Below are 26,230 nucleotides of genomic sequence, written 5' to 3' on the forward strand. Positions count from 1 at the left end.
TAAGGTGTTATCCTGACGTTTATCTTCTAACCAAGATTGAGTAGTGATATAACTGACTGAATTCATTCAATATTGTCAAAGAGGAAAGCTTGCTGGTGAGTTAAAGCAAAGCTTTGTGGTACCATCTGGTATAGCAGACATATATTGGCTTAACCTATTTGCTAAGCTCAATGTATAGTTGTGAATGGATGAGTGAATAGAAGACATTTATTAAGTGTTTACTATATGTCTGACACCATGTTAAGTATTTATCACACACACACCCACTCACACACACACACACACACACACACACACACACACACACACACACAGAGCCCCTCCCAGGACATCACTCCCTATCTGTTTTGTTTTCCCCATCAGAATGGAAGTAACTTGAGACTTCTCTTGGTCAGGGAAATCACAGGGATGGGTGAATGGACTAGAGGGAGACATATGCAATTAATTGTCATGTATTTTCCAGTAACTGGAGTGTGAATTAACTGTTCCAGAGTTAGAAATGCAAAGAATGGGGATGGGGAGAGAGTACAAGCAGGAGGGAAATGCCATGAAGATGTCTTGGTAGCAGCATGACAGGACAGGGTTGTGGTAGATAGTGAGCACCATGCAAGAGGAGAAGTAAGTTTGGCATCTTGTCCTCCGAAGATAAAAGCTTTTTAGATTAGAATCTTTCTCTTTTTTTCTCCAGCTTACTTACTCAAATGTATTTTTTGTATGATCTCAGACAGAAATTTGAGATGAACAAACTCTTTTAGTAGTATATGAACACATCTTAGAACACTGAAAACACAAAGGCAGAGAAGTTACAAGCATACAGACTGGTTATATAAGATCATTTGACTCCCCTAAACCCTCTGACTAGGCTCTTCTCTGCTATTACTCTGTATTTCATTCAAAGGGCAAGTGGCTTAATCTTTTCTCACTGATTATTATTATTAAATTTTAATCCTCCTACATTGTTATTATATTATTAATATGACATAAAATAATGATGAAAAGTCGTTAACACTTAAAATTTACAGCTGACAATAACACATTTATATAGAACTTAAAGATTAATAAAGCACTTTTTCTTGTAGCCACCCTGTGTAAAATGTAGCAGAAGGTTTACTGTTCTCTTTTATCTAGAAGAGGAAATTGAGGCTGAGTGGTTAATTGATTTGCCCATAGTCAGACAGGTATTTAGTATCATTTGAACCTGAATCTCCTGATTTTGTTTATTTTTCTTTTAAAAAAAATATTTGGTATTTTATTTTTCCCAGCTACATGTGCAATTTTTAACATTCATTTTATTTTTCATTTTTTTTGGAAGGGAGAGGCAGGCAATTGGGGTTAAGTGACTTGCCCAATATCACACGGCTAGTAAGTGTTAAGTGTCTGAGGCCAGATTTGGACTCAGGTCCTCCTCACTCCAGGGCTGGTGCTCTATTCACTGTGCCACCTAGTCAACCCTTACATTAATTTTTTAAACTTTGAATTCCAAATTCCTTCCCTTTCTCCCTTCCCACTGGTATGCCCAAAGAGTCTCCTGATTATAGATCCACTGAAACATGTTGTCTGTGATAGGATTACTTACTCCATTTTAGCTTGGTCCCAAACATACCAGGAATAAATTGGTCACTCTGAATCCACTTCAAACTTCCCACCCCTCAAAGATTCTCTCATATGTTGGAAGCTACCCAGAATTCCCTTTTCACATTTCTGTTCTCTAGAACTTTTCTGACTGCCTGGACAAACTCCTTCAATGACTGTTATATCACAAGACAACTTTTCAAATCTTTTGCCACTAACCTTGCTTCTGATCAGTTGAGAGACTCGCATCAGTACCTCCCAAATGAATTCAAATCATGATTTTTTTTCTCATTCTTAGTTTCTCTGAACTGGTTCTTTTTACCTACCTACCATCTTGGTCACATTTTCATAATTAGACTTCTCCTGATACATCATTTAGCCCTGCCAAGACTCCCTAGCTACATTCCTGCTAAACAATCATCACATTTGGCAGATTGGAAGCTCATTTTTATGTTGAGGAACTTATTTTACTGTCTTCTTATAGAGTCACAGGACATCTAGGTTGTGCATTGGATAGAGTTCCAGGGCTGGAGTCAGGAAGGCTCACCTTCATGAGTTCAAATCTGGCCTCAGACACTTACTAGTTGTGTGACCCTGGGCAAGTCACTTAACCTTGTTTGCCTCAGTTTCCTCATGTCTAAAATGAGCTGCAAGAGGAAATGGAATATCACTACAGTACCCTCACCAAGAAAACCCCAAATAAGGTCATGAAGAGTCAGGAATGACTGAAATGACTGAACAAGAACAACAAAAATTGAATAACAAGCTTAGAATAGAATTAACTTACAATATAAATTTGGGGAAGGAGAAGTTTGCTGCTGGGGGAAAATGTTTTCTGTCCCACAATAATTTTAGGTAATAGAAAAATCATATTTCAATCTTATAAAAATGGCACCCCTTTACATACTCAACATGCTGACTAAGGTGGCTTTTTTTCTCTTCATTACACCTGACTCACTACGTCCTGTTCCAATGTATTTGTTCCCCTTCTCTGAAAGGCCCTCCTTCCTCACCATTATCTCATAGAATTTCTACCCTTTAAAAATTGTGAACTAATCCTTATATAAAATTTTCATATATTCAGTATCTACTTATATGTGTACAAGTTTTTTTTTTTCCTAGATGGAATTCAAGTTCCTTGAAGGAGGGCTTTTCCTTCTTGTCCATATTGCCAGTGCCTAGGAGAGCACTTTACCTATAGTAGGTATTTAATAATTCGTTGAAATTACGAAAATTAAGTCCCTTCTATATATACATCCAAAGATAGTTCAAAAACAAGGAAATAAATAGCAGAGAAAGACATAGGTTGGGGATTTTTTTGAATGTTAGAAAGTTTGATGGCAAGTCATTACTATTTTTAAACATATATTAATTATGTTCTCAATCATATCAATCTAAATTCTGATATTTTGGATTCCATTTATATCTTGTTTACTAAGTAGTAGTAAATGCCATATCCTGACCATGCTTTTACTTCCCTATACTTGAATCTGATGAGTTATTTACTCCTTGATTTTTTCTTAGGTTGCTTCATTGATTTTTTAAAGTTTTAGTAAAAGAAAAAAAACATTGAGCTTCAGTACAACCAAATAAACTTGTTATAGTAACTACCCATATTTAAATAATTAATTTTGATGCATAAAATATCAATTATTTTTGTCATTTTCTCTTAAGTCATCTTCAAGATTCATCATCTTTTTTCAGAAGTTCATGTATACTACACTCTTCTGATTGTTAGCACAGGGCCTGGTACATAGCAGGTGAATAAATATGTAATGACTGGTCTGGCTTTTTGTGCTTTGTATTATTTTATGTAAATCTCTCAGTTTTTTTATCTATACCTCAAAACTTTTGGTTATAATTGCTTTGTAGTTTTCTTGCATGTTAATATTTTATAATTTTTAAACACTCCCTTATTGGTGAACATTCAAATTGGTTCCATATTTTTTTGGAAAAAAACAATATATATGTATACACATATAATGGTCTCATTAAGAGCTTTACATACAAAACTTTAATTTGGGGGCTTTGATAATAGTTTCAGAGTACATACCAAAAGGTGTGATAGGATAGCTTTTATAATTTGTACAAATCATTATTATTCTCTCTTACTACTGATAATGTTGAGTAAATTTTAGAAAGTTATTGAGCTTCAGTTTGCCATTTTTGAAAATACTTTCACACTACTATTTGCCCATAGGGTAAAGAGGACAAAAAAAGTATATTTGAATAAATTTGTTCTTTGTATCCTAAATATTTCATGTTAGAGAATTATCTTATCGGTGTCTTTTATAAATCTAATTATTCCCAGAAACACCCATGTATACTGTAGTCATATTGGAGAGACGAAGATATGTAAAAAATTAACTAATTAATTAACTAATTTTTCCTACATAAAAAGCAGAAGTTCCAATCTCTTAATGAAGTAAAGGAACCTTTGGGGGTGGGGGGGGGGAATGGAAATAAGCCATTATTAAGCACCCACTAAAAGCTAGGCACTGTGCTAAGTGTTTAATCAATATTACAAATATCATTCCATGCTCACAACCACCTTGAAAATAAGCTGCTGTTATTATCCCCATTTTACATTAGAGAAAACTGAGGCAGACAGAGGTTGTGACTTATCCAGCATCACACAGTTAGTAACTGTCTAATACCAAATATGAACTTGTCTCCCTAACTGCAGACTAAGTTCTATAGTTACAGCACAACCTAGCTGTCTCCACCAGAGAAACTTCAAGAAGTTTTACTCTGGTTTATTCTTTTTTTTTTTTTTTTACTTTGGTTTATTCTTAAGAAAAACAATCAACATTATTATGCACCTTCCACACTGGGGCTACAAAAAGAAGCAAAAGACTGTTCTTGCCCTCAAGGAGGCCATAATCTGATGAGGGAGACAACACATAGACAAATATATGCAAACATGCTATAAACAGGATAAATAAGAAATAATTAACAGAGGCAAAATAGTAGAATTAAGAGGAACAGCCTATCAAAAGGCTTCCTGTAGGAAGTAAGATTTTAGCTGGAAATTGAAGGAAGTTAGGAAAGCCAGGAGGCAGAAATGATAAAGGAGAGAATTCCTGGCATGGAGGATAGTCAGAGAAAATGCCTAGAACTGAGAAATAGAAGGTCTTGTGAAAGGAAGGAGACCAGAGTCATTGGATCAATGAGTACCTATCAAGGAACAAGGTCTGAGAACACTAGAGAAATTGGTGGGAGCTAGGTTATGAAAGGCTTTGAATGTCAAGCAGAGGATTTTATATTTGATCTTGGAGGCAATAGAAAGCCACTGGAGCTTACTGAGTGTGGGGAGGGCTGACATGTTCAAACTTGTGCTTTAGGAAAATCTTTTTAGTGTTGGAATGGAAGGTAGGCAATTTAAGGAATTTAAGGTAGGCAGACCCTTCCTCCCTCCCCCAGCAGGCTATTGCCATACTCCAGCTGTAAGGTGATAAGTACCTGCACCAGAGTGGCATTCAGAGGAGAGGAGGGGTCATATTTGAGAGAGGTTGCAAAGGTGTAATCGCCAAGCCATGGCAACAAGTTGCCTGTTGCGGGGGTGGGGGCCATGGGAGATAGTAAGAAGTCACAGATGACTTGAGTTGTGAGCCTGAGGAGTATCACTCTCTAGAATAATAGGCAAGTTAGGAAGGGGATGAGGTTTCAGGGGGAAAGATCATGAATTATGTTTTGGAAATATGGGATTGGGGTGGGGAATATCATTTGTGTCTGATAGCCTTACCAGTAGCAGAAGGTATGACCTGAAGTTAACATGCCTAGAGGAAAAGGCCTTTGTTTTAGCCTTAGAGATAATTTCTCCATACATGTATTAGCAGCAGCAGAATGTCTCCAGTCAGTTATCTTTTGCGTCAAAGTAGTGTAATGGTGTTGAAAGCATTTTGATTATACACTGTATACTAAATAACTCATATAATATAGTGTCACTGTCATAGTATCATACATTAATAACTGTAAAAATGACCTTCAGTAGGATCAAGCCCAAACCATCATTTTGCTGAAAAAATAAATTAAACCTTAGAGGGTAATATAATTAGCCCACAGTCACACAAGAAGTAGAAGAGGTAATGTTTGAATTCAAGTCTTAGAACTCCAAATCTAACATTCATTTCATTAGCCATCTCAAAGAACGCCCCTTTGAATAGCCCTATACCATAATAAAAATCTGTGATAAGGAAAAAACTGAGGCATGCAATTTATTAGCTAGGTTGCCAATTGCTGATACAATGAATCCAAGACTTCCTAGTACTCAAGGACCCTTATTACAGGAAGAATAATTCTTTTATATAGTTGGCTATATAGGGTACAAGTGATGAAAGGTGGGTTTATATTTGGCCTGACTTAGTGAGATGTCTAGGACCATCATGGCAATAGAGTAAACTCAGAGTTGACGAACATCTTCTGAAAAGTCATGTACCACTTAATGCCGGATTTAGCCAGTGCTAAACAAAGCAACTCATGACCAGATTGGCTCATCTTCCCTTTCCCTTTTCTCTCTTACATGGTCAGCAAAAAGCTCACAGATTTAGAGTCATTGTAGTCAGACTTAAGTCCATAGAAAGGCAGAAGTTAAACTCTTACAAATTTCATGACTAATTCCTATATTATTATGTTAAACTTTGATCCAAAATTGTTGATTCCATTTATTAGATACATTCACAATGAATAATTGGTAAATAATACAAAATAAAGTACCACATCAATTTTCAATCTTGTATTTCCACCTTTGATGCAATAGAGACATATCTCCACTGTTCACCATCTATAAAATGAATTGATATAATCAGACATGAGCAGCATCCATTGTAGGTAACGAGGCAATAGGAAGCAATAATTAGAGGGTTCACTGTTTAGAGGGCTTTGACAGGTATTTTCAGTCCTTTAGTAGTTCAGAAACAACTACTCTTAGCACCTGGTCAGCGAGAGTTATATAAAGTGGAAGTAGGTCTTCTACCCCAAGCCCTTAATTTTGCAGAAAGAGAAAACAGAGCAAGGAAAGATTAAGGAGCATGCCTGAAAGACACGTAATAGAAATAATGAGTTCAAGATTCTGATGCCTCATCCAAATGATTTTTCCAGTGTTTAACTTGAATGTCTAAACTTCTATTTTCACTAGATCTTCACATATAAACTTCTCTTTCTCATTGAATTACTAATATAAGATTTTGTTAATTCAAAACGGATTTATATGGATAACTTGTTTTTATGTCACCCCGAATTTTCCTTGAAATCCTGCATGTTTCATTCCTATTCATCTGTTAAGGTATGACTCAAATGACATAACCTTCAGGAAATCTTCTTAGGTCTCTACTGGTTTGGACTTTACATGCTACTTTGTCTCTTTCTGATACTCTTAACATATACTATTATGTGCTACATTTGTCATCTCCCTCATAAGTATTTAAGCTCCTCATGGGTAAGGACTTTCTGTATTTTTGCCTTTCTTTGTGTCCTCAGTACTTAACTCAGTATCTGATGTATAGAAAGCACTTAATAAAGGTATGCATGCATTTGTATATATATATATCATATTATGCTAATGTTAATTATTTTGAGGTGACATTCTTGCCAATTGTTTAAAGAAAGTTCCAAATATCTTACATATCTTCATTACATCTCCAAGTAATAAGCATATCAAATACACTAGTGCAAAACCATGTGGCTTGTCCAAGATCTTTTATAATATAGCAGGTTAATCAATTTAATTGAATTCAACAAACAATTATTAAGTACTTATTTTGTGCTAAGCATTCTTCTAGCTGCTACTGAAGATATAAAATTTATAAGGTGTGGCCCATGTACTTTTAGAGCTTACTGCATAATAGAAAGGTATGAACCCCACATAGACAATCAAGCAACAAATGGTTATTTAGTTCTTACTATGTATATGCATATATTTATGTACAGATATGTATATTTTTACATACTGATATATACATATATATGGGAGGCATTGGCAAACTCTTTGAAGATAATAAAAGATGCATACAATGAGAAAAATATTTACAACTTTTTTTGTAATTGAACAATATCAAATATTTCAATCCACTATTATTTGAATCCTAAATTTTTGAATAGTATTTGCATTATTAGAATAGATAATATTTTTTTTGTTTTTTTATAGCCATATCTGAACTTATCTAGAGAATAAGGCTTTCTCAGTACTATTTAATGACCTGAAAACTACTAATAAGCTCCCCCCCTCCAACATAAGTCTATGTGCCTGGAAGTCTATAAATGAAATATTTTCCACTTTATTCTAAAAGTAAGGCTATAAGTCTCTCACATGGGATGAATGAATAAGAATTTACTTGTATGGACATAGCCAATAGATAGTTAGTCATGGGTTAGTCAAAAGAGCTAAGAAGAAGAAAAATGGGATTCCTGTTTGTAGCGGCAAACACCCCAGTGTCCCCAGGGTGCCTGCTCACACAGGTTCTTGGATCTGCTTTGTTAAAGGAAAGCAACTCAAAATGGGTTAACAAGCTTACTTTAATCAGTCAGACATATATCGTTTACCTTGTTCAGGAGAAAAGGTCAGCACCCTGAACCTCAAAGTATACAGGCATAATTATCAAGACAGAAACATCAAGTAGACAGATTTCCAAACTGTCCAACCATTACATCCATACCCAGTCAACATCTGGGTTTCCACATTCTGGGTTTTTCAAAGCCGGGGGACTCTCAACAACGGCTTCCCAGAATTCAGATCAAATCACAGAACACTTCTCAAAGTGAGTCCCAAAACAAAGCTACACATCAGGGCTTATATAGCCTTCTCCTGGCTCAGAGAATGTAACAACCTTATTGACCCACTGGCCAATCAAAAAGTATCTACTGAAAAACAAGCCTCCCTCCCCAGGCTTCTGGTGCACTTTAGCCTAGGGGCAGGGAAGATCTTTAAAATTTACATTCGAATTACACTGTTGCAGCAAGTATTAGAGGAAATAAGAATTTGACATCAATTTACATAGTTTACATATTTGCATTTCTGCTACTGTCAAGTAGCAACTAGATAACATGCTTCAATTCAGTTCAGATCAAAGAGAAGCTACATGTACAAGGTCTAGAGATGGAGATTTTGCCTGATGCACAGAAATACTGATAATTACAGTATTCTAGAATAGGAATGTTCATATTAGTTGAGTTAATTGGTCTTCACTATGGGACTTCAAGGAAAGATTGAATGATCATTAATCATGTATGTCGTTGTAGAGACAATTTTTCAGGTATGGCATAAACTAGATCATTTCTAAAATCCTGCCCAGCCATGTGACATATAATTAGTAAAAAATTAAAAAAGTTGTTTTTACAAGGGAAGGAAGGAAGGGAGATGAAGGAAAGGAGGAAAAAAGGGAAGGAGGGGGGAAGAAAGGCATGGAAGGAAAAAGGAAGAAAGGCAGGCAGAAAGGAAGAGAGGAAGGAAGGGCAGGAGGGAAGAAAAGAGGGAGAAAGATGTATAAAGAATGAAATCAAGGGAAAAAGGGAGGAAGCAAGGAAGGAATGAAGAAAGTAGAAAGGAAAAAGGGATAAAGGAAGGAAAGAAGGAAATACACACACACACACACACATATATATATATATATATAAAGTACCTATTATGTGTCAGGTATAGAAACAAGAATGACTTATGAAGTTTAATAACTATAAATGTCTCACTAAATAGAAAAAAAGAAATCTTACACCCTCCCTTATAAAAGGTTCATCTAAACATTCCCTACATTTCTCAGAACTTTTCATTTCCATTACTAAATGATAATTAATGCTGCGTATAACCTGATAGCTGCAATATATGTGATTACCTGTTCACTACAGAATATGTTGATTAAGTTAAATACTGCCTAATTTCTTAGTTTACCTTTAAAATCACAGGGATTTCTGTGTATGGTTTCTGACTAGACAATTATGGCAGAAGCAAAACATGCACCGGGTTATCTTTTATGCATTTGTAAATATATTGTCAAACATAGGTTTATATAATAACACTCAGACACATTTTGCTTTTGTTTTCCCCTTTTCATCCAAATGCTTATGGCTATGATGACACAATGTTAGTCAACAATTTTTTTAATTTTCCATTTTTAAATCTGTTCTTGCTAACCATTAGTATTGATGATTCCCCAAGCTTGACTCAAACTCATAAGACGTTTTTGATACCCTGTACAGTGATTTTTTTTCTCACACAACCTGGTACATTGTATCTTTATAAAGTCATATATTTAGCACTGGAAAAATGTTAGGAACCATCTAATCCAATTCCCTTACTTTAGAGTCAAGGAAACTGGTACCCAATGTAATGAAATGATTTGTCCAAGATTACAAATCAAGTTAGTGACTGAGGTGAAAAGAAATCACATCTCCTAATTCTTAATCTCAATTAAGAGATTAAGAGATTAACCCACCACTCTTTAACTTCATTGATATTTTATGTATAAAATTTTTCTAAATATTGAAAAGTAAGATCTATCCTTAAATATTTTGGAAGTATTTTTTTTTCTCTTGGCCATCAGCACAAAGAAAAACACCTGCTCAGTAAATCCAATTTAATCCAGCATGCATTTGTTAAGTACATGCACATGGGCTAGGCTTTGGACTTGCCAGGGCAAAAATGGAAAGTAATTCCTGTCCTTAAGGAACCACTGGGGATAGGAATGTCAATTGTCAATTATTTGAAAAATCAAGAAAATGGTTCCTGTAGGAGGAGACATTTAGGCTGAGCTTTAGAGAAAGCCAGGAATTGTAAGATTCCAGGTATGGAGGATAGCTTGTGGAAATGCATGGACTTGCATGGTAGAATTCTGGATTGGGGGAATTCTTGTTAGTTTGACTGTAATGTAGACTGCATAAAACAAGTCAATCTTCAATAATCCAGAAAAAAGCATTATGGGAGCTACAATGTGATGAACTTTAAATGTCTCAACTAAGATTCTTTATTTATTAAGGATGTCATCATTTCCAATCCTTTTGTTTGATTTTTTTTTTTTTTTGCTTTTTGGAGGGTAATTGGGGTTAAGTAACTTGCCCAAGGTTACAAGGCTAATTTTTTTTGTGTGGGTGTTAAAAGTGTCTGAGGCTGGAACCGAACTCAGGTCCTCCTGACTCTGGGGCCAGTGCTTTACTCACTGTGCCACCTAGCCACTCCCTTTTGTTTGATTTTTAATTTCGCTAAATTCAGCAAACATTTATTAAGTTACCGTGGTGCACCAAAGGGCAAAGCACTGTGCACAGAACTAAGAAAAGTAAAATTTCAAAAATAAAATGTCAAGATCTTCCTCTATAAATTTAAAGTCTGCTTAGTGGAGTGTTGACATAGCATGAACACATATACAAAATACACAAGGTAGAGTTGGAACCATGCAAAGGTCTTCAGGAAGATGTTAAAAGAGAAAGAACTCTTTCAACCAGGAAACTGGAAAGCCTTCATTCAGAGATGTGAGCTGAGTATTGAAAGATGACTGTGACATTCAGAGATGAGAGTACATTGAGTTCAAGACATAAGATATAGCCTGGCCAACTACAAAGAGACAGAAAATTGAATATCAAAATAATGACTACTAGTCTGATTTGTATGGAACAAAGATTCCATGAATGGAAGTAATGTAAGATAAGGCTAAATAGGCAGATTATAATAAAATTGTAAAGGACTTTGAATGCCAGGCTAAGGATTCTGTATTTATCCTAAAAGGCTAAATAAAATGAACCAAAATACTTTTGTTTGATTATGGAAAGTGACATGGTTGAACCTGTATACTAGTAAAAAATTGTTTTTGACAAAACAAAAAGGAAGTATTGATTGGAGAAGAGGGAAACCAATGTCAAGAAAACCAGTTAATTATAACAAGTAATGAGGGATTGAACTAAATATAGCTTGTCAGTTATATTGCAAAGCAGGATAGAAGAGACATTTGCTATGAAGAAAGAAATGACAAGATTTAGAAATTGAACATAGGGATGAAAGAAAGGGGAGAGTTAAAGATTACTGGCATGACTGGGAAGAGGATGGGAATAGGAGCATATTTACATGGGAAGATGATGAGTTCTATCTGGGACACACCAGGTTTAAGAATAGAGAAGGAAGGAGGAAAGGAGAAATTAATTATATTTAATTTTTATATAATCTATATTTCCCAATGTATCCATGTCCCTTTCCTTTCCCAAAGAGCCATCAATTTTAAAAAGAAGGAAAAAAATGAAGGAAAAATAATTTTTAAAAACTTGCTGACACATTAAAAAATGGCATTTTTTTGTAGTACTCCATACTTGTAGTTCCCTACTTTTCTGAAAAAAGCAAGAAAGGTACCTTTTCATATCTTCTCTTTGGGATGAATTTTGTTGATTATAATGTTATAGTATTTAGTTTCATTTGTTTTCTTGTTATTATTTCCCTTTATATTATTATAGACATTTATTTGTGTTTGTATATTTCTGCTTCCTTCACTTTCAATCAGTTTATATACTTCTCCCTGTGTTTCTCTGTAAAAATTATATTATTTCCTCTCTCAATTAATACATGTTTATTAAGCATCTACTCTATGCCAGACACTGTACCAAGTGCAAAAGATACAATGATGAAAAGAAAAAAAAAGAATGGCATTCCCTCCACTCAAGGAGTTTACAAGCTAATGAGAGAAGATAACTCAGAAAAGAAAGCTGAAAAGTGAGGGATGGGGGATCTAGGAGAGAGAGGGAAAGTTCCAAGGTAGTGCAGCCAGGTGAGAAATGAGATGTCATAGTTGAGGTCTCTTCTTTAATAGAGGTTTGGAGTTCATCAGCCACCCCCAATCTATCAGAGTAGTAGGGGGTAGTGATGAGGTAGAATATCATGACTGATGAGATCTTATAGGATGATGAGGTTATCGCAATAATGATATTCCCCTTCCTGGGGAAGGGCAGAGGATTCACTCTGAGAAGTCCCATGGTAGTACATCCAGGTAAGAAATGAACAATATATAGTAACAATATTAATGTCCCCCACTGTATTTAGCTGTTCTCAAATCTATGTTTCCAACTCTGTGCTAATCTAAAAAATCCCCCTATAAATATGTTTCTGGATTTGGGACATTTCTTTTGATCACTGACTCCTGGAAATATATTCCTAGTAGTGGGATCTCTAAATTTAATCACTGTCTTTGGATAACTCCAAATTGCTTTCCAGAGTGGTTGGACCAATTAACAGCTTCTTCATCAGCATATTAGTTTACACCTCTTTCTACAACCCCTCCAACACTGAACATTGCTATCTTTGTTTATATTTACCAATTTTGTCAATTGTGGAATTAGAGGTAAAATCTGAGTGTTTTTTTATTTGAATTTCTAACATTGATGAGTTGAAACAATCTTTGTCACAGTCATTGATAATTTGAAACTCTTTTGAAAACTGTTCACATTCTTTGACTACTTATCTACTGAGGATTGGCTTTTGGTCTTATAAATTTCTGATATTTGCCCATATATCTTGAATATCAGACTCCTGTCAGAGGTAAGATAGAAACATTTTCCCCTATCAATTACTTTATTTCTCACCCTAGTTGTGAAAAAAAATAATGCAATCAAAATGACTTTTGTGATTGCTTATATTCGTTGTCAGTTTAAGAATTGCCTCCTGCTTCCTTCTTAAACAGATTTTTGTTTTTTTTCTCCAGAATTTAGAAAAATCCGACTTTACAATTGTAGAAATTAGAAACAAGTATAATTAATTCAGTCAAGTACATATTATTCCAGGTTAGCCTTCAGTTCCATTACTTAGTTCATGTCAAGTTGAGTATTTTCACATAAGGTCTCAGATCCTAAAATGTTTTACTCATAGCAGCATGACCCTAGGGATGCCACCTAACTTTTCTGTGTTCCAATTCCCTTAACTATAAAATTATAAGATATGCTCTATCCTTTGTGTCTTCAAAGGTGCCTTCTGGCTTTCGATCTAACATGATCCTATAACAGAAATTCCCTTTATAATAGGTTTGGAGAATTACTTTAAAAAATAATGACTTTTATAATGTCAATAGCTGAAATTTATATATTACTTTAAGGTTTTCAGTGGTCTTTGCATATTTTATTATTTAAATCTCACAAAAAAAGAAGGAAAAACTTTAGATAATATTAGTATTGTACAAATAAAAAATTAAACTTTCTAATCATCATATCACTAGTATTAAAGGTGTGACTTGAATCCAGGTTTCTCTGGACTCTATGCAATGACCAACAAATTAGGGGGATGACTAATTCCATTAATCTTTAACAATGAAATTGTAACCCAATGGAGTCAAATTAATAAACCTTTTATCAGACACTCATTGACAAAGATCTATGAGTAAAATGAGATCTTTTAAATTCAAGTAATATCAACAAATATTTATTAAGTACTTCAAGGCACTGTTTTAGACACTGGGTAAAAAAAAAATGAAGTGCAATAAAAGTCAACAAGCATTTATTAATGTGCTAAAGACCAGAAATACAAAATTAGGAGAAAAAGAGCATAGTCTTTGCCCACAAGGGGCTTATATTCTAATGGGAGAAGACAATAAATAAAAGAGGTAAACAGGAGGATGCAAAGTATCCTCTTGGGAGCATGGAGAAGTTCTCAGCAATGCGAGGGAAAAAATGAGTGAATATGGTGCTGGACAGGGCATATCCTCAAAATTGAGGTTAAGGGAGGAACTCAGCAATATAAGGATTGGGTCTCAGGGATAGAGGAAACTTTCAGGGTGAAAAGACTACTGGGCATGGAGAAATCTGAACATGAAGGAGTGGAACAAGAGAGTAGTGAAAGAGCACAGAGTTGGCCTGAGCACTTCCTCAAGATAAAGTCCCTGCATATTAGGAACTTACATTCTAGTAAGTAAAATAAGCCAATGTAACAATTATAATGTGAGGATAGAGAAGATTACTTTCAAATATGCCTCATGAATATTTAGTCCATATGATGTATCTCATAGATTTGATACGCATTTGATCTTATTTATTATTAAAAATAAATTGTCTATGTATATTTGAAATGCAAAGGGTTATGTTCAAAATAATCAATAGGCACTCATCACTGATGGATGTAGCATAAAATGGTATGTTTCCATGAATAACAGAGTAATCCATCATAAATTGTATACATTTTCTCATTATGGGAATATTACATTTAGTTTTTATTATATTACATAGTTCTTTTTTAAAAAAGACTAATTTTGAGCAGACCAAAGGACTTGGAGCCGAAGGCGGAAGTGGTAGCGGCGCGAGTTCAGGGAGAATGGAGGCGAGGCGGGGGTGGCTCCACGGGGGGGGGGGGGGGGGGGGGGGGCGGGGGGGGGGGGGGGGGGGGGGGGGCGGTGCCCCAAGGTACTGTCCAACTCGTTCCTCACGGCGCTACTGTCGCTGCTCGTGTCCGCGCCCCGACTCCTGCTGCCGCCCCCGCCGCCGCCCGGGGAGCCCGAGGTGCCGCTGCCCCCCTCGCGCCTAGCCCTGCGGCCTTATGGCGAGACTGGGAAGAAGACCCCAGGGGCTTCACTCCAGTGCTTTTGCCATGTTGGGTGTCAGCTCCATCCGCACTAGAATGAGAAGAACTTTATTCTCTGGGGTCCCTGTCTCTGCCTCAGTGATACCTTGGCTCCTGTTATTTGCCTCCTGGTTTATTCCCCAAACCTCTTTCCTCAGCAACATCTGTGGACTCTTCATTGGCTTTATTTATGGTCTTGGTTACTGTTCGTGCCTTGATCTCTCTGAGTCAGTTGCCCTGAAACTAGATCAGAAGTTCCCCTTCAGCCTGTTGAGGCAGGCCACGGTGCTCAACTATGTTTCAGGATCATCAGTTGAAAGAAGAGCTATCCAGACCAGGAAGGGAGCTGCCCGCCACAGCCTCCAATCTGCCAGCCGACCCTGGGCCACAGCGCAGCCTCAGCGCCCATGGAGGGGTCAAGGGTCCAGATGCAATGACGGACTCTCAAGGAGAGCAGCGTCGACTGATCACATCTGAGTCCTTGCCCAATCCACAAGGAGATGTCACAGGGCAAGCCACCACAGCAGCCTATCGCTCCTGGGCTCTTAACTCCTGTGTGGTCACTGGCTGTTTCTCTTGTGCTTTTCTCTTTGATGTTTTGCCTAATAGCCCTTGTGTGTGTGTGTGTGTATCTTTGCCCTTCATTTCTCAGACCATCACACCATGTTCTCCCAACCTTCCCTGGCCTAGAGCTAATGAGCTAGGTCAACATAAATTTTATAGTAAAGCATGATTCCCTGGGAGTTTGGACCAATGTACTGTGTTAATTATTTTTTATTAAAAATATAAAGATCCAACACAAAAAAAAGACTAATTTTGACATGGGTATTATCACTAAATGTACAAAATTTGAAAAATCCATAACTCTCCATGTTCCAGAGGGAAGATGATGAAGGATGGTAGGATGGTGGCATTCATCTTCATTTGTCATTTCAATGTGTCAACAAGAGAATAGTTTGTTTTTTTTTTTCCTTGCCAAGTGTACAGTCTCTGTCTCCAAGGAAAGCCTAATCACCAGGTAACAGAGAATGTGATTCAGGCAAGAGAGAGGTGACACTGAACAATTCACTTCTTGTTTCTTTGTTTCTGATGCCCCATTTCAGTGCTTTCAGTGAACTTTCCTTTTAAGCCTGTCTTTGGGCTTTTGAAACTAGATTCTTTGTCCACAGATAAAACATTTACAGTAGGCAAGTGATTTCTATCTGTTGTTGTGCTACGTACATTGGGTCCAGGACAAGTTTTAATTGCTTCTGCTTCCTCAGTGACAGATTGGACATCCTCGATCTATGACTTGGCACTGTAATTTACCTATAAATGTTCCCCTGGCTTGTGTTATGGATTAGGCTTCTACCACTCTGAGGTAATTGGAATATAGAGGAAACTTAGGCTTAGTAGAGGCATTAAGCATGCTATCCTCCACTTCCCCCTCCCCCACCCCTGGCAATATTAAATCATCCCTGAAGGTATGAAATTATCCAAGAACCATATTTAAATGACAGCTATGGTCCTTGATATCTGTATGCAATAATCCTAAAATTATTATAGTTACTGATAGAGAAATTAATTTTAAGAAACTCTGCAAAAAGGCACCTCCCTGATCCCCTAAAAATACTATGAATTTACCTAATAGCTTACTTCCTACTAAATGGGAGAAGCTGTGTGTTTTTGAGAATGAAGAAAGCTCCTGGTAATTAGCATCCTCCTGCAGTGATCTTATGCCAATTTCCTTGTGAAAAAGAAAATGCCATTCAATATTTTTTTCTAATTTTATAAGAACATATCAGAAATTGCCTTCACTTTGAAGATACAAAGGACTACCTTATTCTCCTGACTCACAGAAGTTTTCCTAGGTTTTGATTAATTAGAGGCCCGCTGTATGCACTTGAAACCATAATCATCTTCGCAGTAGGAACAAGGAATACAACTCTGAAAAAAAGAGTACAAAAGGTACAAGGGAATAATAAGTTTCTTACCAGGTTTCAGGGCCACTGACCTTCATGTTACCTCTGTCTGCTGCATTTTAGCTTCTCTTCATTTTCATTTGTTTAATGATAGACATAATATAGGTATTAAAGAAGAAAGTTAAAGCTAGTCACGTAGAAGTAGTGGAGAAAGATTGGTAGGCAGAAGATGAAAGGTACAGGCTCATGAGCTTTCAGTGTGTGTGTGTGTATGCGCACATGCGTGGGTGTGCTTGGATAAAACCTTTCAACCCCTCTCAGTCTGTTTCTTTCTTGGAGTTGGTGATTTTTTTTCTTTTAAAATAGTTTGTGCATAGCTAACATCTTATCATGCTTCATTTCCAAGAGATCACTACACTTATCTATATATAGTTCTAATGTGGGTTCATAGAATGGCCTTGCTTTTCTCCACATATTTCTTCACCAAAAGATCTCAAAATATATGTTAATTTGATAGAAATTTAATGAGGATTTTCTCTTTAATTTTGTTTAGAAAATCAAATTATAAAGCTTTTTTTTGTTGTTACATTGTTACCATCATATCCTCAAAATAAAACTCTATTCTCAGAAAGAAAGAGTACTTTCAATTGCTCAGATATCATTCATTTGTAGCCCATGGGCTAAATGAAACCTACATATTATATGTACATTATTATATTTAAGCCTTGGTTTTGTAGTTTTTTAAAACCTATTTGTAATTTACTTTTTAAATTTAAGCACTAAATTCATTTTTTACTTTCACCAAATATTAATTGTCTATAATGTATAAGGCTTTTTTTTAGTAAATGTTATAAAAACAAACTTGTATGAACATTTTTGAAATATTAATTTATGTAGTTTCTGAGTTTCCCATATAATGATACCATTGGTATCACAAAATCACTGAACACTGGAGTTGCATGGGACCTTTGTGACCATCTAGCTTACCCCATAATGAGAGAAATGTTAACTTCAACATACATGGCAAATGATAATCCAGCTCCTGTTTGAAGACATGTAAAATAGGGAAACATTACCTCTTGAGACAACCCATTTCACTTTCGAACAGCTCCAACTTTTGGGAAGGATTTTATTTGTTGGGTTTTTTTTTCACTTGATACCAAATTTTAATTTGCCTCATCGAAATTTCTACTCAATGTGGGAGCTAGGTGCCATAGTGAATAGAGCACTGGCCCTGGAGTCAGGAGGAACTGAGTTCAAATCTGGCCTCAGACACTTAACACAAAACCTAGCCGAGCGACTTTGGGCAAGTCACTTAACCCCAATTGCCCCTCCAAAAAGCAAAAAAGAAAAGAAAATAAAAAGAAATTACTCATTGCTTCTCTCACCAGTATAATCTGTCTTCCATCAGATACTTTTCAAATACATGAAGACAGTTATCATGTGCTCACTGAATTTCTCTTTTCTAGACTAAATATTACTAGTTCATTCAAGTGATCCTCATATGACTGAGATTCAAGACAATTTACCAAAATGTTCTGGGGTGGGTGGTGTCTCTGAGGCTTACAGTGAATCTGAAGTTTACCAGCTAAAAAGGTTCATGTGACTTTTAGCTACATTAATAGAGATATAGCTTCTATGAATAAGAAGGTTAAAGTTACATTGTAAGTAGCCCTAGTCAGTAGTAAATCCGATGAGTCAAATATATACAAAGTAAGAACAAGTTTTCATTTTAATTATTCATGGAAATTTAACTTCATTACTTAAATAAATTTAAAAATAAGGGGCAGTTAGGTGGCACAATGAATGGAGTACTAGCCCTGGAGTCAAGAGGACCTGAGTACAAATTCAGCTTCAGACACTTAACACTTGCTAGCTGTGTGACCTTGGGCAAGTCACTTAAGCCCAATTGCCCTGCCTCCCCCCTCCAAAAAAAATGTTAAAAAATTTAATAAATTTAAAAATAATTGTATTTGGATTGTAGATAAATATTAAACATAATATTCCATAATGGCATGGCATAATCTTGCTGCTAATTCAACTTTATTTTGCTTCTGAATGCCCTGACTCATTGCTTTTTAGTTTCATTTTTTTTTGGAGAGGGGAAGGCAAGGCAATTGGGATTAAGTGACTTGCCCAAGGTCATACAACTCATGTCAAGTGTCTGAGATCACATTTGAACTCAGGTCCTTCTAACTCCAGGGCATTCATTGCACCACCTAACTGCCCCATTTTTAGTTTCACTTTCACTAGAATTAAAATATAAGACTCCTAGAATATTAGCAATAGAAGTGACATTTAAGGATATCTACTGGAAATCCCTTATTTTTCAATGAGGAAATTGCTCATCAGAAAAAAGCTGGGGTGTACATATATCCTACAGCACCAAGAATAGGACTATATTGTTGTTTTCCTCCCACCAAACGTAGGGCTGTATCTCTTCACTGATGAACAGCATTACTCATTAAAAACAATAAATACATAGTTCTCTCAACCGTACCAAATATCCTATAATATATATTTATTATATTTGGGAAGAAATTCAAATATTCACAGAAGAAGAGAATATTCATTATAGGCTTAAATAAGGAAAAATAATTTGTTAGTATAGGATGAGCAAAAGGATCGATGGGAAGACCTGCGTTCAGATAGTGATTCTAGCTATATAACCCTGTGGCTCCGACAACTCTTTAGTGCTGTTGCCCAATTATTTCAGTCCTGTCCAACTCTTTGTGACCCCCTGTGAGGTTTTCTTGGCAAAGATACTAGAGTGCATTCCTATTTCCTTCTCCAGCTCCATTTTACAAATGAGGAAACTGAAGTAAATAACATTAAGAGACTTGCCCAGGATCCACAGCTAGCAAGTGTCTGAGGCAAGATTAGAATTCAAGAAGACATATCTCCCTGACTCCAGGCCAAGCACTCTGTCCATTGTGCCAGCTAGCTGCCAGGTACTCTTTAGTACTCCTCTACTAAATCATAAGAGAAGGCTGTATTTTCCCAACTAGAAGTTACCCACATGAAATAAAAGATACATTCTGTGCCATGTAAATGAATAAATGAAATAGTCAATTAATTATCCTAAAGCCATATTTAACTATATCCAATAAAAATAGAAGACATTGGCATCACTTTAATAAAAGAGTATTGAAATAAAACCCCTTTATTGCTTTGATAATTAAGGTTAGAGGAAATTATCTCACCTAATCAGGGTAAATAAGTAGACATCTATACAAATGAGTAAAAAGAGGACAATGGAGGGAACAGCTAACCCTTGAACCTCACTTTCAACTTGGCAAAGAAGAGATACTTAGAGTTGAATATAGGAAGATATTTCATTTAGTTTAACCCAAGATAAGATCACTAATCAATATGAAATAGAAGAAGAGAAGAAGGGGACCTAGCACAGAGCATTAGGGATACCCATAACTATCATCCATTGTTAGTGGGCATGATTTTGGTGAAGAACCATCAAAGAAGACTGAAAAGAAGCAGTCAGGGGGCGGCCAGGTAGCACAGCGAGTAAGAGCACCGGCTCCAGTGTTGGGATGACCTGGAGATCAAATTCCGGGCTCAGACACAGCATCCACCCAGAAACACCTGCCCGTGTAACCTTGAGCAAATTACTTAACCCCCAATTGCTCAAAAAAAAAAGCAGACAGACACACAAGCAAAGGAAAGATCAGAAAAGAAGTGTTACCCCTCCAAAAAATAACAACCTAAAGAAAAAAAAAAGGAATAACTAGGATGAGAGGGTAATGAAGAGTATCAAAAGATGCAAAGGGGACAAGAAGATCAAAAATTTTGAAAAAAATAATTTCCATGGAATGATAAAGGTGCAGAATCAAATGAGAGGAAAAGAAGTCGAACTACTGATAGTGGATAACTTTGTCAAAAAGTTTAACCAAGAAGGAGAGGAGATACATAGGTGCATTACTCCCAATAATGGTAGGCTCAAAAGATTTTTTTTTACCTTTTTAATTTCTTTATAAGCATTTATTAAACACCTACTATGCATCAAATACTGTGACAGTTTTAAAGAATACAATAACAAAAACTAATAACCCAATGTTACTGAGGTACTTCGAATAGATGAAACATATATGTCTTCATGTATGTGTATGCTCACATACACATATACCAATATATGTACACACACACACAAGGCAATCTTGGTGTTTTTGTGGGGAAAGGAAGAGATACTAAGACAGATATCATGAGGATGGTGGCTTTTGAGATGAGTTTTAGAGGAAATCATTGATTTGAGAATCAGACTGAAAAATAGGTTACATTCCAGGCATGCTGAACAGTTTGTTAAACGGCAAAAAATGGGAGCTGAAATGCCCTTTGCGAGAAACAGCCAGAAGGTAAATGTGACTAGTCTGTGGAGCTAGAAAAGTGAAAATATGTACTAGGGTGAAAAGGAGTAGTACTAGGTTTTGAAGACTCTTAAATGTCAAAAAGTAGAGTTGCTATTTGATCCTACAGGTATTATGGGGAACCTGAAATTTATTGAGTAGGGGAGTATCACAGTCAAATGTACATTTTCAGAAAATCACATTGGAACTTTTGATGAGTTGAAGAGGAGCTTTAAGTGGGGAGATCAGTTAGGAATATATTCCTATATATTTTAAATATTCTGGGTTAGACTTCATCATTTCAATGGTGGATCTGTTTATGTAGGAAATGAGAATTATTTCAATTAACATTGTTGTTCTCACTTCATTCCTTCACAAAGATAGACATTAAAATATGTATTAGGATGTCAATATCTCTTATGTCACTTGTTTAATTTTAAATTAGCTTCAGCCATATATATATATATATATATATATATAATGATCATTCTGATTGTTTTTGGGGGGTGGTGAAGGGTGACCTATGATTTTATTTGCATGAAGAACTCCTTAGAAGGAAATTCTTTCCACCAATGCAGATGGTTTTAAATACTTTAAGTACTTGTTATTGCTGAAATTCTATCCTGTGTGTATTTAAACACAAAATAACCTATTTTAAAATTTAAAAAGCTAATCATCCTAAAACATGTGACAAAATGCCCAACTCTAATTCATCATACCTCCATTTGCCCATTATCATATGTAGAGAACATACGGGAAGAGGTTAGAATTAGATTTGAGAAATGATTAAGAGGCCTGAGATAAAGAGCCTATGGGGAGCAATAAAAGTTAAATACAATTCCAAAAATATTTTTTTGTCAATTTTTCCTGCCAGTAGTTTGGAAGTGAAGGTGAAACAGTGGTTATTAGGCACAATACTACTATTAATATTAGATGTCATTTACATAGCACTTTAAGGTTTTTAAAATGGTTTACATCCATTTTGTTATTGTCAGTCTCGTGGCAAACCCAATGAGCCTAAAAGTTCAGAGAGCTTAACTGATTTTTTTGCTCATGATTACTTAGCAAGTAAGTAGTTCCACCACTTCCATCATCCCATATCAGAAGTTTCTAGCATTTGTGTGCTGATGTTGGAATATAGGGTATATATTCAACTACAATACTTGGAATACTTTATAGAACATCTATGAAGCTACAGAAGGTGAATATGTTTATCCTAATCTGTTTTAATCTTGGACAGAACATCATGTTATACACAATACTGTAAACTATTTACTGTTAGAATCACAATGTAGATTCCATTCAAAATGCTTTGCAGTTGATATTCCCAGACAAGGAATATAAAAGCAAGGAAGAAAAGCAAATCGTCTATTAAAGCATAAGCTCATAAATGGAAGCTGATGACATTTTTCACCTTTGTATCCCCAACATGGTGTCACAATAGGTATTTGATAAACATTTATTAGGTTTAATTTTTTTCATCTTTTACTCCTATGGTAGTTTAGAATGTGATTTAAATAAAAAAATCTAAATTCTAGACTTAAAGAAAACTGTCCAGTATCTGAAAAAAGATATATGACCAAAAGAGAAAAAAAACAGTGCAAGGATAAATGAAGTATGTATCTTAAGCACCAAGGGACCACAGTTGGAATCACATATGATTTTTCAGGTGGTACTATAAATGAGCAGAGGGAATAGAATATATTCCAAAAGACAAAGGATATAGGCTGACAATCAAGAAAACCTGGGTGTAATACTAGAGGGGAAAAATGTACATTTAATGAAAGACATGACTTCCAAGTACCCCTATGAAAAGACCATGAGCTGTTTTGAAATATTGAACATCAAACATAGGAGTTAATTTAAATTAAAAAAAAAAACCTAAAAAGGTTGTAAAGCCAAGCACCAGCAACTTTCCAGAGGACTGTGGCTGTAAACAGCTTCAAGGTTCTGATTACATAGTACAGTGAACTTTTATTTATTCAGCAGTAAATTAAGGCAAAACACTCACAGAAATCAAAGTACAACATTCACAATATTATGACATAAAAACTTATCACTAAAATGGCCACATAGTTTTCACCAAAGTGGCTACATAGTTTTAAAAAAAGTGCATTCATTTAGTAACTCAATCATTTAGTAGTCCTTAATTCAACCTAAGGAGGCTTGTCTTCTTAATGGACACAAAGTACAAAGATCAAAATTCTCCACCCCTAGGTCACATTGTCTTAATCATGTCAATCAAAAAGTCTTCTTTCTTCTTAATTGTAGAAGTTCTTAACTCAATCATCTAAATGTAAAAGTCAAAGTTCTCAACGCCTAGGTTGCAGTAAATTGTGACCTTCTCAGTTTGCCTTAAATACCCAAGGAGAGGTCTTTTCAATTTGACTCAAGGCAGACTCTCAGCTTCCATGGTTCCTATTCCATGGTCCCAGCTCCTGCCTGAATCTATTCAACTGTCACCTGGGTTCAAAGGCAGACAACTCTCAGTTCATTGTCCAGCTTCTTGTGAAGTTCCTGTTCCATATTAAAGCTCACAGTGTCTAGTCCACCTCAAGCCCTTTACAGTTTCTGTTCCTGGGAAGACAACGTTTAACAAAGCCACAATAACATTTATATTCATTGCTGGTATCCACATTAAATCACTTTCTGCCTGTGAAATCATCATAGACCCAACAACAAGGTCCGATATATCAACACAAATCTTCAGTATAGTCCCAGTACCTCTGAAAATGTCAGCAAGACCCTCTTCCAGGATTTCTGTAAACATACAACAGGAAAATCCTCTTTCAGGTCTTCTGAACCAGCAGTAAGGTCCCAGGGTTTCTGTAACAACAGCAATGACTCCTATCAACAGACAAATCTGACAAAGTAACATCAAAAGAGACAAAGTACCAGCACCACAGTCTTACTTCCGCCCATTCTCCTCTCTTCTCATTTCACAGTTCTTCTTAATTCTCTCCTCAGTTCTTCTCAGTTCTCAGTTCTCTATTCTGCCACCACAAGTTCTGTTTTCCATTCTGTTCTCAATTCATAGCAGTTCTCAGAAGTTCTTTGGATCCTAGTAGTTCTCTCTCTCTCAGCAATTCTTGCTCTCTACCTTGGACTTTTCCTTATACGTGGTATTAGCTCCTCCCTGTCCCACCCCTTCCTGTTACATCAGCAACTGCCTCCCATATGGCTTTGACAATTGTAAGGAGGTTGGATCGATGATCTCAAGGTTGTTTCAAACTCTGAGGTGATGAGTATATATTTTTAAAACAGTAGCATTAAGGGTCAACGTGAATAAAAGGTACTCAAAAGAAGATTTCATCTAGTTTGATTTAATAGTGTAATAAAAGGAGAAAACAGTGATCTGGGATTCAGAACACCTGGGTTTGAGTCCCAGCTCTGCTACATATCTGTTGCATTACCATGGGTAAGTCCCTTTACCACACTGAGACTCAAAGTCCTCATTTATAAAATGGAAATCATGTTTAGACTAACTACATCTCCAGCAAGATGGCCAGATGGCTCCCTCCAACTCCCCTGTACCAAAATTCTGAAATTTCTACTGCGTACTAACATACTCTTTTTTTCTTCCGTTCTAAAACAAAATTAAACAAATGGGAACAAAAAAAACTCCAAAGCCTATCATACTTCCTAGTAATTGGCCTATATATCCACTCCCTTTCTTGATTGAACTCTTCCACAAAGTCATCACAATCCGTAAATCAAACTTCTTTTCAGTCCCATAGTTCAAGGATAAATGAAGCATGAATTTTAAGCACCAAGGAACCACAGTTGAAATCACATATGGGATTCACAAGTTCTGGATCTTAATACTTGATACAATCACAAACTTGTAAAAAGGTGCTAAGTACCTGTTTACTTGACAATACAAGAGTCAGGGAAGATCTTCAAATCTCCATTACCTTTACAAAAGTAAACAGGAAAAAATAATGATAAAGGAAATAGAAAGGTAGATTACTAACTGTTTAGTGTAAGGAGAGATTTAGTGTGTCTTCTCTGAACCCTTTCATCATTAGGGGTGATAGAGAATATATCTTTCCCAAAACTTGGGAAAGATTGTGTTATATGTTGATGACTAAGAAAAAATAGAAATAGAGTGGAAAAGGAATGCATTATGGGAGAAGAAAATGAAGGTTAGGAGAAATTATCTCACATAATCAGGGTAGATAAATAGGCATCTATGCAAATGAGAAGAAGGGGATGATGGAGGGGGCAGCTAAACTTTGAACCTCATTCTCATCTTAACTGGGCAAAGAAGAGAAGAATATACATAGAATTGAGTATAGAAGATATTTTATTCAATTGAATCCAAGATAAGATCACCAATAATGGAGTAGAGGAAGAAGAGAAGGGGACCTAGCACAGAGCTTTAGGGTCACTTATAACTATCACCCATAATTAGTGGCCATGGCTTTGGGGAAGAACCAGCAAAGACTGAGAAGAAGCAGTCAGACAGGCAAGCAGGCAAAAAGAAGAGCAGAAAAGAAGTGTCACTCCCCCACACACAAAAAGCCTACAGAAAAAAAAGAATAACTCAGATTAGAGGTTAATGAATAGTATTAAAAGATGTAGGGGGCCAAGAAGAATCATTGGTAACTAGAGACCAATTTTCATGGAATGGCTTGGTTACAGAATCATATGAGAGGGAAAGAAGTTTGATCTACTGATTGTGATGACTTTGTGGAAGAGTTTAATCAAGAAGGGGAGTAGATATATAGGACAATTACTACCAAGTATGGTAGGCTTGAGAGGGTTTTTTTTGGTCCCCATTTGTTTAATTTTGTTTTAGAATGGAAGAAAAAAGAGTATGTTAGTATGCAGTAGAAATTTCAGAATTTTGGTGCAAGGGAGTTGGAGGGAGCCATCTGGGCATCTTGCTGGAG

General features: G+C 36.0%; 1 protein-coding gene and 1 long non-coding RNA gene across 3 annotated transcripts in view; both read left to right on the forward strand.

Annotated features, from left to right (window-relative positions):
• The window catches only part of HCN1 (hyperpolarization activated cyclic nucleotide gated potassium channel 1), a 671,121-nt gene that overhangs the window by 500,528 nt on the left and 144,363 nt on the right, over window positions 1-26,230 (forward strand). The gene's annotated exons all lie outside the window — the stretch shown is intronic.
• Window positions 15,143-15,884, forward strand: LOC138166785 (uncharacterized). The gene is made up of 2 exons (XR_011169731.1): window positions 15,143-15,275; window positions 15,498-15,884. It is a non-coding gene; the product is annotated as an uncharacterized lncRNA (long non-coding RNA).

This window comes from Petaurus breviceps, unplaced genomic scaffold, assembly GCF_028583685.1.
Source record: "Petaurus breviceps papuanus isolate PSGF00001 unplaced genomic scaffold, PetGlider_PUasm1.0 226, whole genome shotgun sequence".
In the NCBI taxonomy this organism is placed as follows: domain Eukaryota; kingdom Metazoa; phylum Chordata; class Mammalia; order Diprotodontia; family Petauridae; genus Petaurus; species Petaurus breviceps.